At 38.8% G+C, this 14003-nt stretch overlaps 1 long non-coding RNA gene across 2 annotated transcripts in view; it reads left to right on the forward strand.

Annotated features, from left to right (window-relative positions):
• Window positions 1–14003, forward strand: part of LOC137172989 (uncharacterized) — a 51393-nt gene that overhangs the window by 30414 nt on the left and 6976 nt on the right. Inside the window, exon 3 of one of the 2 annotated variants that reach the window (XR_010925096.1) lies at window positions 5734–5787. The exons of the other annotated variant lie outside the window; for it this stretch is intronic. This is a non-coding gene — a long non-coding RNA (uncharacterized lncRNA). Of the gene's footprint in view, window positions 1–5733; window positions 5788–14003 lie in introns of those variants that run through there. 2 annotated transcript variants of the gene reach the window in all.

Raw genomic sequence — 14003 nt, forward strand, 5'->3', positions numbered from 1 at the left:
CAAGGAACACAGGTCCATCTGACAAGCAAAAAACAAGTTATTTTCTGGTTTTGGATCAATTTCTATTCCAGTTGCTGATTTGAAGAGGAAAATGTGTTGGGGGAACAGGAAAGACAGGAAAAACTGGAAAAACTGGAAAAAATGGTAAAAGTAAAAATAGTAAAAGGGGATTTCGTTTTTTTTAATTTACATGAAAAATGGAAAAACAAAATAATGCATTTCTTTATCCTGTTATAAAACATGTTGAGTCTGAACAAATATATATAACAAATATAGAGTTATATGCAGTGATCTCCCCGTAGCTGCATCTCCTTGTTGAGAGACGCTGTGGGCATTTATGCACAAGGCACAGCACAAATGGTCACTCAAGACACATGTGGAGACGTATGTTATTGCCAGGTATAAACAGGGCCTCTGACTGCATGTTTACACAGAATGAGGACTGTGGATTTTGTCCACCAACTCTAGTTGAGGTAGGAAAAGATTTATATTTATATTCAGATTTATATTCAGTACTGAGAGGAGAAATTATGTCAAGGACTAGTAACTCTTACAGCTTACATATGGCATGTGTGTGATATATTGAAAAATCCAAACCTATTCCTATAATTAAGACCAAAGAAACAGGGACATGACTTCTCCTCAGAGGACGTCATGCTTCTGGAAAATTTAGAAAAGCAACTCATGGCCAGACATAAGTTTACATGTTTTTCAGCTGATGCTGTAACTGCATTTTGTTTTTGTCCAGGTCTTGGGTTAATAGAGACGTTTAGAAATCATTATTGAGGTTAAGTGTCACAACCAGATCCCAACAAATGTAGTAAATTCCTTCTTCAGAGGGCTAATTTATTGTTGTCATACAGTACCTATGCAATAGTTAATAGTTATGTAAAACTGCAACGATCAGTCAACAGAAAAATAATTACCCAACTATTTTGATAATTGATTAATTATTTGAGTATTTTTTTAAAGAAAAAGTGTTAAAATTCTCTGATTCCAGCTTCTTAAATGTGAATATTTTCTGGTTTCTTAAGTGACAGTAAACTGAATATTTTTAAATTTTAGGTTGCTTTGGGAAGCAGAGATCAACATTTTCCACAATTTTCTGGCCTCTTCAAGACCAAACTAACAGATTAAACGATAATAAAAATAATTGTTAGTCGCAGCCCTGAATAGTTGTGATTAAATTTAAACCCACAAAACATCTGATATTGTGCTTTATTGCATTAAGGCCTGACTGAGATCATCACAGTAGTCAGGCTGAGCAGACAAATCCAATGGCTGATGGAGAGAGACGTCCACATCTTCAAATGCTGCACAGCACCAAAACTGGCTCTGGATTTCAGTTGTAAAGAGCTTCGTTATTCAGTTAACGAACAGCTCAACTCGACCAAACTCTAATGATGAGTTAACTAGAGAGGTTTTATCTTATATACTGCAGCAGCATGCAAAAAGAGGAACCATTCCTATATGTAATGTTATTTGGAATTTGGATATTTATACTGAGATGATGACAGTGCATACTCACAGAAATAGACCACTTACAGTGACACACACACACTTCCAGGAGGTAGTTTATCAATCATGTCCATATATGTTCAGGTTTGTTGAGATATCACGATATACCTCGACATCTTCTTATGCACAACTTCATTATGTGATGGCCGTGGCCGAGTTTCACATCAGTTCTGTCACATTCCTGGGCAACATCATTGACCGTGGGCAGGTGAAGACAGACCCTGACAAGATCCAGGCAGTGGCAGAGTGGCCCAAACCCACCACAGTCAAACAGCTCCAGCAGTTCCGCAGCAAGTTACCACCATTTCATCTGGGATTTCAGTTGGATGGCTGCACCTCTCACCAAGTTCACTTCCCCTCCGACTCCCTTTTTCTGGTCCCCAGAAGCCAAGGAGGCTTTTTCAGAGCTCAAGAGGCGTTTCACTTTGGCTCCCGTGTTAATTCATCTGGACCCAGAATGCCAGTTCATTATGGAGGTGGACACATCCAACACTGGAGTTGGCTTTTCCCAGTGCTCTCTAACTGACCAGAAGCTGCACACATGTAACTTCTGCTCCTACCGGCTTTCTGCAGCAGAAAAGAATTATAATGTGAGGAACCGGGAGTTGCTGGCTGTTAAACTCACCCTTGAGGAATGGAGGCACTGGCTAGAGGGGACCAAGCAGCCTTTCATTGTCTGGACTGATCATAATCTGGCGTACATCCAGACAGCCAAATGCCTAAATTCCCAACAGGCTCACTGGGCCCTGTTCTTTGGTAGGTTCTTCTTCACACTCACTTATCGTCCAGGTTCATGTAACCTTAAACTGGATGCTCTCTCTTATCAGCTCTCTCCAGAAGAGGCTCCCTCCAGCCCAGACACGGTCCTCCCTCCATTCTGTATAGTGGCAGCTGTTATTTGGGAGATTGAGTCCCTGGTGAAGGATGCACAGGAAGCCCAGCCTGATTCAGGTAATGGACCAACTAACCATCTCTTTGTCCCTGAGTCTGTCTGCTCCAGGGTCCTGCAGTGGGCACACACCTCTCAGTTCACCTGTCACCCAGGCATCAATCAAACGTTGTCCCTCCTGAGGCAGCGTTTTTGGTGGCCCTCCATGATCACTGACACCTGTGCCTTTGTCACCGCCTGCACAGTTTGCACCCGCTCCAAGGCATCCCATCAGCCACCCACTGGTCTCCTCCACCCACTGCCGGTCCCTGGTCATCCTTGGTCCCACATAGCTTTGGACTTCATCACCAGACTCCCTCCGTCTCAAGGTCAAATTACCATAATCACCAATGTAGACAGATTTTCCAAAGCTGCTCACTTTGTGGCTCTCCCCGAACTTCCCACAGCCCTAGAAACTGCTGATCTCCTTGTGTCCCATGCCATGTGGGCCCCAGTTCATATCCTGTGTCTGGAAGGCATTCTGTGTTTGGAAGGCATCAAGCCCTTGGAGCAAGGGTGAGTCTGTCTTCTGGTTACCACCCACAGACTAACAGTCAGACGGAATGGGCCATCAGGACCTGGAAGTAATGCTCCATTGTGTTGCATCCAAAAACCCCTCTTCCTGGAGTACTCACCTGCCTTGGATCAAATATGCACACAACTCCCAGTCCAGTGCAGCTACTGGTATGTCACCTTGTGAATGTGCCATGGGTTACCAACCACCTTGGTCTCCAGCCTTAGAGGATGAGGTCTCCATCCTCTCAGTCCAGGCCTATCTTCATCATTGCTGTCAGGTGTTGAAGGATGCCTGTGCTGCCTTGCTCCTGTTATAACAGTTCAATTTAGGACCCGAATGAACACACAGACCAGGAGACACAGGAATGGTTAAGAGCTGTAGCTTGAGTTGAAGATGGATCTGATGGCTTAGCTGAGTGTTCTTTTGTTTTTGATGTGGCAAAGGGGCTGGGAATGGCAGAGCAGAGCAGGCAGCGGTGCAGAGTGAAGGACTGAAGCAAGCGAGGTCAAGGCAGGGCAGAGTAAACAGGATCCACGATCCAAACTGGCAAGCAGCAGGTGAGAACAAGGCTGATGTGGCAGGTGTACTAGGAGCTGGAGTGGTGAACCTGAGGCACAGGTAGAGAACAGAGTTAGCAGCGTTCAGGAGGTCAGAGAAACAAACAAGCAGCTTACAAGAAGCTTGGCCATAGTGTCTGTACCGCATTGGTGACTGAACGATCTGGCCAAGTGTGGAGAGATGAACCGGGGCTTTACACTTGTGATGTTGATAAGCATATCAACATCCTCCCAGGAGTGTGAGTGGGAGAGGCTTCAAAAGGTGAAACACCTGTGGCAGCACTGGTCAAAGAATTGTATGGACATTCAATCCAGGCCAAATGAGTACTCCAGGCCGCAGGGTTGGATGCAGCTACACAGCGTAAGTTCGACTTCAGGTCCTGGTTAGCTCTTTCTGTTCGGCCATTATTCTGATGAAAAAAAAAACAGAGCTCAGGTCAGCAGGTTCATCACGAGTAGCTAATTCATTCTTCATTTGTTCATTTAATCCTTTAACAAATATTCCCCATAATGCTTCCTGATTCCATTTGGTGTCAGCAGAATAAGTCCAAAAATCAACAGAGTAGTCAGCCATGCTCCTGGTTCCCTGCCGAAGACTTAATAAACAATTAGATGGATTGCCCAGATAGTCAGGACAACGCCTTCATCTTATTTTCAAAATCATCATATGACCAGGTTCCCACAGGTTGATTAGAATGAATTGCCTCTGCCCATGCCAAGGCTCTTCCTCTTAATAACCCCATTACATAATGTATCTTAGAGTGATCTGAGGAAAATCTCTGGGGTCATTGTTGGAAAACCATGGCACACAACTTCATGGTCTCAAGCTGCAATAAATGTTTTGATAGGAATTTTGTTTATGTTTTTGGAATTGTATATAAAATCTCATCAAATATTCCACACTGAGAAAGATGAGTTCATTAGATGCAAATAAAACATCTTGTGGCACAAGTAAAAGAAAGATTTGAAAATTAAGATATTTTCTACAAAGCTACAACCTGACCAGTAAAAATTAAATAAAACAAGCTGAATACAAGCCAAATTAAAGTTCACTCTGTCTTTGCTAAGGCTTCCAGTGAAATGCAGATTATAAACAACATGTTCATGCTGATGAACATTAATGTGAAGCAATCACCTTTTTGCATATCATCGTTTGAGTCTCTTCTTCTTTGCTTTTGCTTCATCTGTCCGTCATTTGTCCTTCATCTGTCCTGTCACCATGACGATGTGTTTCTTTGGCTTCTCTAAACAGGCGTCAACATGCCGATGGCTTTTTATCTTCATTGTGTCTTAGTGTTTTGGCATAAAGAGGAACATATCATGCTGTAGCAATAATGGTTAATCAGATATGAAATAATCAGTTTAGACTGGCAGTTTGGAGACACACATCATTTTTAGTTCATGTTGATAACAGTAACTGACAGATGTTACTTCATCATAAGCTCAGATAAACAGGAACGACATGTAAATGTATATCATTGCTTCACATTGCATTGTATTCTGTTAAGATACAGAAGAGAAGATTGTCCAGACATTTTACTGCCTAGTTCATAATACATGTGCTCGATTGGAGGAGCAAACAGAACTGAAGTGAAATCTGAAATACTTTTGCCTTCACCTGGTTAATACTGAGAATAATTGTTTTATGACCATATTGGTTTGACAAAGTGTTTCAGGCTGGTTTCTTTGAGCTGCAGGTTTAGTGTTTTTCATACTATTCACACTCCAACTGGTGATGTATCAGTTTTTGGGACATGGAACAGATCTATGTTTTGGGCTTTGGGCAGTTATGTTCTGTCCTGTTCAGTTTTGCTTTGCTTGCACTCCTGAGACTTAATAAAGATAATTCAGTTCCTGTGCCTAATGTTTCCTGCATTTGGGTTCACCTGCTCTGCTGCTCCTAACAAGGACTCAAGACTCATTTATGAAGTGGAGAGAGTGTGATGTTGCTGTTTTTTATGACACTCAGAGACACAAAGTAGAAACTTTGATGATGTGTTGTAGTTCTTTTGCATAGATATATACAAATATATACAGAAAATGTTATGGCATTTATAAGTGGCATCTAATTGAGATTAGAAGAACAACTCTGCTTGAAACATCTTGATATTTCAGTAAAAGCAATAAGTAGTAAATCATCAGAAATTGTTCTGGGCTGCTGTTTTTATTCCAAATCATCTTCATCTAGGACTTCAAATCTGAGTTTGCTTGAGAATTCTGGAGGACACCTCAGTTTTCCCTGTGGTGCAGAGAGGCAGAAGGAAAGGTTAAAACACACAGAACAGGTGTCCATTAAATTCATTATATCTTTGAATTTCTTTTATCGATCAGTTGTACTGTTTGACTGTTTTCTCTGTACTTTTAAATTACTTTTGCTTTATTTGGGTACATTGTAAAACCAGTAATTCCTCAAATTAGAACACAAGGCAAACCACTACCAGGAAAAGAAAATGTCTTTTTCTAGTAAGTTTATATGTATTTGTTCTTTTCATAAAGAAAATATGGTCTCCACTTTGGAGAACATTTCTAACCTTCTGAGGCATTGACTAGTAGTGCAGATTCACATGTTTGCAGTCATGATGCTTCATGAGTCTCCAAAAGAGCCACTTTGCATTTTTTAACAAATGAGCAGTAAACTTAACGTTACTTTAATAATGATTAGGTCACAACATTACTTATATTAGATGCTCTACTCTCTGAGTGTAACATTTCTCCTTTCACAGGCCCATAATTTCTGAATAATTTCCTAACAATAATAATAATCATAATCATAATTGGTATACTTCAAATTAATTGATTCCAATCAATCGCTAGTATAACCAAGAGAGAATCTTTTAGTCAACTGAACATGCAAAAATCTGAAGTTTATCAATGGATAAGAATTTGAGGTGTGCCCGAATACAAATATTATTATTTATCATGTCAACATGGTAAAAATGAAATTCATCATGTATGGAGGACAAAGTTCTCAATAAAGAATGATAATGAGAAAATATTTACTGAAATTTAACTTTTCTGTCAAGGTAATTTATACTTTCTTTATACTTGTTTGGAAATAATTAGGAAATCACAGGCCTGTAAAATAAAGTGTTACTTTTTTCTCTTTATGCGAACAAAACCTCAGCTGGAAAAGTATTCCAGTATTTTCTTGTGTTCTCAGATATAGTTCACTAAAATCTACACTTGCTAGTTACAAGCAAAACAGCAGTTTGAGCAAAAGCAGTTAAGGAAAGTCAACGTCATCCTGCAAGTTTTGAAACGATATGATTCTCCAGACCTTCTATCTATAGCACACTATGGACTCGTAATATATCACATTTGTTAACCCAGCAGATTTAACAGCTAATTCTCACCGCCTTTATTTCCTTTTTGAGCCACGGGAGATTTGGGTTGAGACACTTCCAATCATTGTTGGTCTTAATCCTAGAAACAGGAAACAGAGAAATGAAACAATTAGACATTTTTATTATTACCTGAATGTAGGCTGATGCTTCTATCCACAACACCTTATTAAACATTAGTCCTACTGTGTTTTTTTTTTTATTAAATATTAACTTGAGGAGAGCCCAGTATTCCTCTGCTGTTGTTATAGCAGTGTCTTAAGTGTCGAATATCAGACAAACATTTATCATTTGACAGATTCCTTTATGGAACCAAACCTGAATGAAGCTCAAGTATCCTGTAATAAAATATATTTAACCCTGAAACAACTATGACTTCATGTCACTGAGTGGTGTTCTGGTATCATAAAGTTCTTCTCAACTAGTTTTCCAGCAGATTACAGTAATGACATCAGAGAGAGATGAATACAGATTTATTCAGATTTAGTATGTTTAAAGACATGTTCAAAAAAACATGCTGAACTTACTGGAAGGCATGGTGCCGGCAACCAGATCGTGGTTTCTGTTCAACACATGCCATGATTGGCCCAATAGAAGTCTTCCTTGGTTTACTGGTGACTGTACAGCAGGGTAATCCCACAAAAAGAGCTGTGCCAGACCATCACACAGAGAGAGAGAGTTACTGTGAATCAGTTTTTTACTCATCAACACAACAAGCATGACACACTGTTACACACTGGGAGGTACCAGACAATATAATCGGTCCAAGATTCACCAATAATACCTCTTTATTCATATAGACATCAGGCTGTGATTAATTTCTACAGGGATTAAAAACAGAATAAGCGTCTCCCAAACTGAGGATGTTTTGAAGTTGTATTTTGTTTAGACCAGACTATGACTTAACCACTCTGACCTCCTCAGCTATGAAACTCCCTGCCTGAGTTTCTAATGCTGACCAACTCTGTAGGGTCTTTTAAATCACTTCTTAAAACTCACTTTTACTGTTTGGACGTGTCTTAAAGCGGATATATGTTCTTTGTGATTTTCCTGGTTTTTTTTACACTGTTATAATGTCGGATGTGTATGTTAAGCATGGTCAAGGTTCCAAAACTTGAGGTGAACTTATGTAGAAATGCTCCCTGCAAGTCAAAAACCAGGGCTTCAACCTAATCTTGACACCTCATTTGCAAGGTTACCTCTACTTCCTCCTCGTGATTTTTCATACATGTCAAAATGTTCACATATGCCCACAATTGACTGCCTGTTCAATAGTCTGTTGCTAAGGTTGTTTGCATCGTCAATTTGCATATTTTGGATCAGATTCAGTTTCAATTTTTTGAGTAAAGAACGAAAAAAAGAAGTGAAATTCAACTATTGTTTGTTTATGTAGCCTCCAGAGCTGGAGGACGCTTGGAAATGTGCTAAATAGATGAATACATAAATAAACAATAGTAATAATAATTATTATTATTATTTTGACAAACTATACCCTAAGTGCTATTGTGTGCAGCAGTCTATAGGTTGGAGGAAAACCTTTCATGCACAGTACTGCATTACTGTACAATTTATTACCACATGAGATATTGTGCCTTATATTTGTTGCATTAAGCACAAAGTCATAATGACATTACAGATCAATAGTCTGTTGACTAGTATAACTTCATTACTCTGTATGTAAAACAGTGCAAAAAGTGTAGATGAAGAGCTGTACCTCTTGATGCACAGAACAGCATCACGATAGCCAGGGTGAGCAGACAAATGCAGAGAGTCTTCCTCATCTTTAAACGTTTGTTGACACTGGATCTTTGCTGTAAACGCCTCCTGTGTTCAGTTACTAACAACTCACTAAAGTCTAATGATGAGTGAACCAGAGAGGTGTGATCTTATATTCTGCGGATTCACAAAAAAGAGGAACAGTTCTTGTCGAGGGAAACGGACAGACTCACAAACGCCCTGGAGTTCGTTGGTTATGTCCATATATGTTGAGGTTTGTTGTGCATCCTCTTAAGTGGTGATGCTGTAGCTTTTACATTCACACTTTACTGATGCCCACATCCAGACTGACCTGCACTGAGTTCTCCAGCAGAGTACTACAATTCAACACCATCATATTCACAAGCCAACTCTCTGACAAGTTTATGTTATTCAAACATTTCTTGGAGGCAGAGCTGCTCAAACCAGATCCTGGATTTCAGACATAATTGTTTTTTATATTCACTTATTAATGAGAGTTTCTCCTTTGCAATTTCAAATTTGTGTGTTAGCTAACTGGTGCTTTGAAAAATAAAATGTTGAAATGTCTCAGCTCAACACAGTTACACAATCTTTCCAAATATTGCAATGTCCTCAGAAAGATCAGATGTGATATTAAAGTGTTTTTTAAATATTGGACACATTCCTTATTCCAAAAAAATCAATATGGCAGGAACATTTTGTCATTAGCAGAAAAGGGATGTAAAATAGAAAAAAAGATTAGGAGGAGCTGACTGCCAGTCTAGTGATTAAAGGACGGGTTCGCAATTTTTCAAAACAACAGTCAGGAGCCCAAATGAACAGTGAAACATCTTCTTCTTGCTGTAATCATTCCTCCTGTTCATACTGACCATTAGAAGATCCCTTCATAAAGCACACACAATGTAAGTGATGTGGGACAAAATCAACAGTCCTCCTGTGCAAAAAGTGTGCAAAAGTTTTGTGCAAATCAAGTAGATATCTGTCAATGTTACAGTCCTTTTAATGCCAAAGTCCCTCTTTTGGTTACTAAACTTCCACTGCAGCTCAGCTGGTTTTTAGTTACTACTGATATCAGTAACTAACAGATGTTATTTCATCATAAGCTCAGATAAAGTGGAACGACATGTAAATGTATATCATTGCTTCACATTGCATTGCATTGTATTCTGTTAAGATACAGAAGAGAAGATATGTTGCAGATTATATTTAAGGACCAGTGAAGATACTGATGCTCGTTGCATTGAACCTTTGTCCAGACATTTTACTGCCTAGTTCATAATACATGTGCTCGATTGGAAGAGCAAACAGAACTGAAGTGAAATCTGAAATATGTTTGTCTTCACCTGGTTAATACTGAGAATATTTGTTTTATGACCAGATTGTTGTGAGAATGTGTTTCAGGCTGGTTTCTCTGAGCTGCAGGTTTAGTGTTTTTCATACTTTTCACCCTCCAACTGGTGACGTATCAGTTTTTGGGTCATGGAACAGATCTATGTTTTGGGATTTTAAGCCCACGTAGATCTGTAGTGTTTTTTGTTTGTATTTGGCCTGCTGGTATTTAAGGCTTTCTTGAGCCTGCTTGTGTTTTTGGTTGTCTGTTTGCACTGTTTCCCTCCTGTCTTCCTGTGCGCTTCCCCAGCCTGCTTTTCCCTCACACCTGTCCTGCATTCAGCCTCGTAGGCCCTGCCCTTTTTCTCAGTGTTTTCTCCAACCTATCAGCTTCTTTCCTGTTCTCCTGTTTCATCTCCTCATTCCCCTCACTTGAGTTTCTCAGCCCATCTCCCCACCTGCACCTCATCTCCTCAATAGTTCATTTAGTATTTCAGTCTTGTGTTTTAGTTCAGTCTTGTTGGATCCTTTGTAGCTCAGTTTTGTTCTGTCCTGTTCAGTTTTGCTTTACCTGCATTTCTGAGACTTAACAAAGATAATTCTTCAGTTCCTGTGCCTGATGTCTCCTGCATTTGGGTCCATCTGCTCTGCTACTATGAACTCCTGTACTAAAAGTGAACTTTATAAATGTAGAAAAACAACAGTCAGTCACTTTTCAAATCAATGTAATATGATTTATTTCTGGCTTCAGATTTATTTCTCCCAAAAAAGAACAACTCTGCTTGAAACATCTTGATATTTCAGTAAAAGCAATAAGTAGTAAATCATCAGAAATTGTTCTGGGCTGCTGTTTTTATTCCAGATCATCTTCATCCAGGACTTCAAATCTGCGATTGGCTGAGATATCTGGCCCACACTCCAATTTTCCCTGTGGTGCAGAGAGGCAGAAAAAAAGGTTAAAACACTTATTTTAACACTTTAATGTCCTAAAATTAAAAGCATGATAAGAACAAAAACTGGATTTTTTTCACCTATTTTCATTTTTATTTGAATACAAAGTATTAAGTATTATGTAGTAAGAATACAATTCAACTTGTAATTTTCAATAATGAATGAATAATGAATGAATATTTACTTGGCTTTAAATTGAGGAATTGAGGGAATTTTCTGTTTTTCCTTTAATTCAGTACCAAATTATATTATTCTTTCCAGGATGCTTGTATGGAAGTAATTAGGACCATGAAATAGTGTGAACCAATCCTTGGCTGGAAAAGTTCAGTTAATACAGTATTTTGTTTTTACGGTTCAAATAATTTCAGAGAACTTTGCAGCTTGGCAGTAATCATAGGGAAAATAGAGACTGTTTAACTGGAACACTTCTAATTAATTAATTCCATTTTTTTAGCCAGCAAAACCTAAAGTGTTTTAGTAAGTGCAAAAATGTGATCATGCAAAAATGTGAAATTTGTCAACATGGTAAAAATGAAATTCATCATATCCTGCAAGGTTGGAAACCATTTTGATTCTCCAGACCCTCTAACTATAGCACACTATGAACTCGTAATATATCACATTTGTTAACCCAGCAGATTTTAACAGCTAATTGTCACCTCATTTATCTCCTTTTTGAGCCACGGGAGATTTGGTTTGAGACACTTCAAACCGTTGTCGGTTATAATCCTAGAAACAGAGAAATGAAACAATTAGACATTTTTATTATTACCTGAATGATGGCTGATGCTTCTATCCACAACACCTTATTAAACATTAGTCCCACTGTGTTTTTTTTATTAAATATTGACTTGAAGAGAGCCCAGTATTCCTCTGCTGTAGTTACAGCAGTGTCTTAAGTGTCGAATATCAGACAAACATTTATCATTTGACAGATTCTTTTATGCAACCAAACCTGAATGAAGCTCAAGTATCCTGTAATACAGTATATTTAACCCTGAAACAGCTATGATTTCATGTCACTGAGTGGTGTTCTGGTATCATGAAGTTCTTCTCGACTGGTTTTCCAGCAGATTACAGTAATGACATCAGAGAGAGATGAATACAGATTTATTCAGGTTTAGTATGTTTAAAGACGTTCAAAAAAACATGCTGTACGTACAGGAAGGCATGTGGGCAATTGTCTCGTTTTTTCTGTTCAAAACACTTCTTGATTGGCCCAATATCAGTCTTCCTTGGAGCATAGGCCTTCTCGCAGCAGGAATGACTTATGCCAAAACCTGCCAGACAATCACACACAGAGAGAGAGAGAGAGAGAGAGAGAGAGAGAGAGAGGGAGAGAGTCACTGTGAATTAATTTTTTACTCATCAATACAACAAGCATGACACACATTGTCACACACTTCGACGTACCAAGACAATATGATTGGTCCAAGATTCACCACTAATACTTCTTTATTCATATGGACATCAGGCTTTGATTCATTTCTAAAAGGGTTAAAAACTTAAAAACGTAGGTCTTTATCAGTTTGTAGTTTTTAGAGAATAAACAGAATAAGCATCTCCCAAACAGAGGATGTTTTGAAGTTGTATTTTGTTTAGACCAGACTATAATTTAACCACTCTGACCTCATCAGCTATGAGACTCCCTGCCTGCGTTTCTTCTGCTGGCCAACTCTGTAAGGTCTTTTAAATCGCTTCTTAAAACTCACTTTTATTTGATGGACATTTCTTAAAGTTTTTGTGATTTTATGTTTTTTTTACACTGTTATAATGTCGGATGTGTATGTTAAGCATGGTCAAAGTTCCAAAACTTGAGGTGAACTTATGTAAAAATGTGCCCTGCAAGTCAAAAACCAGGGCTTCAACCTCATCTTAACACTTCATTTGCAAGGTTACCTCTACTTCCTCCTCATGATTGTTCATACATGTCAAAATGTTCACACATGCCCATGATTGTCTGTTCAGTAGCCTGTTGCTAAGGTTGTTAATTGCTAAGTCAATTTGCATATTTTGGATCAGATTCAGTTCATTGTGTATTACCGTGTATTACCGTATTCATACTCTTCATCGATGACGCGGTTGTTTCTGTCATTTACTGTTACATTCACATTTTGTTGATGCCCACATCCAAATTGAACCATGATTCTTATCATCATAACAAGTAACCTGGAGCTTGTTCTTCCCCTTCTCTCTCTAAATGAAGAGGATGTAAAGAGGAAGAGGATGCTATAAGTCTAATGATGAGTGAACCAGAGAGGTGGGATCTTATATACTGCAGCTTCACTCGAAAAGAGGAAGCACTCTTTCATGCACAATGTTTCTGGGGAGGCTCACACAAAACCCTGAAGGTTGTCAACTTTGTTGATCATGTCCAGGTTCACCGATGACACTCTTGTGTCTGTCATTTACTGTTGCATTCACATTTTGCTGATGCCCTTATCCAAACTGAACTACGATTCTTATCATCATGACAAGTAACCTGCAGCCTGTTCCTTAAAGCAGCTTTAAATGCCCTCTAAGGTGCCCCCACATAATGATAAAAGGCCCTCTAAGGTGCCCACACAGTATTATAAAGTGCCCTCTAAGATGCCCACATAAAGGAGAAAACATACCAAAGTTCTGTAATAATTGTCTAGTTATGGGTAAATCAGGATGAAATGCCCTGTAAAGGGCCTCTATATGTGAAAATCTCAAATGAGGTGCCCTCATGGTGCCCTTTCAGGGAAAGAAAAAGTGATGGTGCCCTGTAAAGAACCTCTAAAAATGACAAAACATGATGTGCTCTTTAAATGAAGTGGATGTAATGCAGTGTCCTATCATGCTGTTGTAATGGGATGAGCTGGAATTTCTATATGGATGCCCTTCTGATAAACAAAAAAAATTAATAAAATTAATAAAATAATTTAGGGTTCCCCTAAGTCTAACATACTGAAGTGAAGAATTGGGTGCTGTTTATATGAAAAAAAGGTGCCTTATAGGGTGCACTATACAGGAGAAAAACATTGTGAAGTGGTCAAGTCAGGACAAGACAAAAGTATGTATAACCCTCTCAAAATCATTAAATGACAAGAAGGACTTGACCTTAGATAATTGCCTCAGCTGGATTTGACCACTGGGTTTAT

Source organism: Thunnus thynnus, chromosome 21, assembly GCF_963924715.1.
Source record: "Thunnus thynnus chromosome 21, fThuThy2.1, whole genome shotgun sequence".
Lineage (NCBI taxonomy): Eukaryota > Metazoa > Chordata > Actinopteri > Scombriformes > Scombridae > Thunnus > Thunnus thynnus.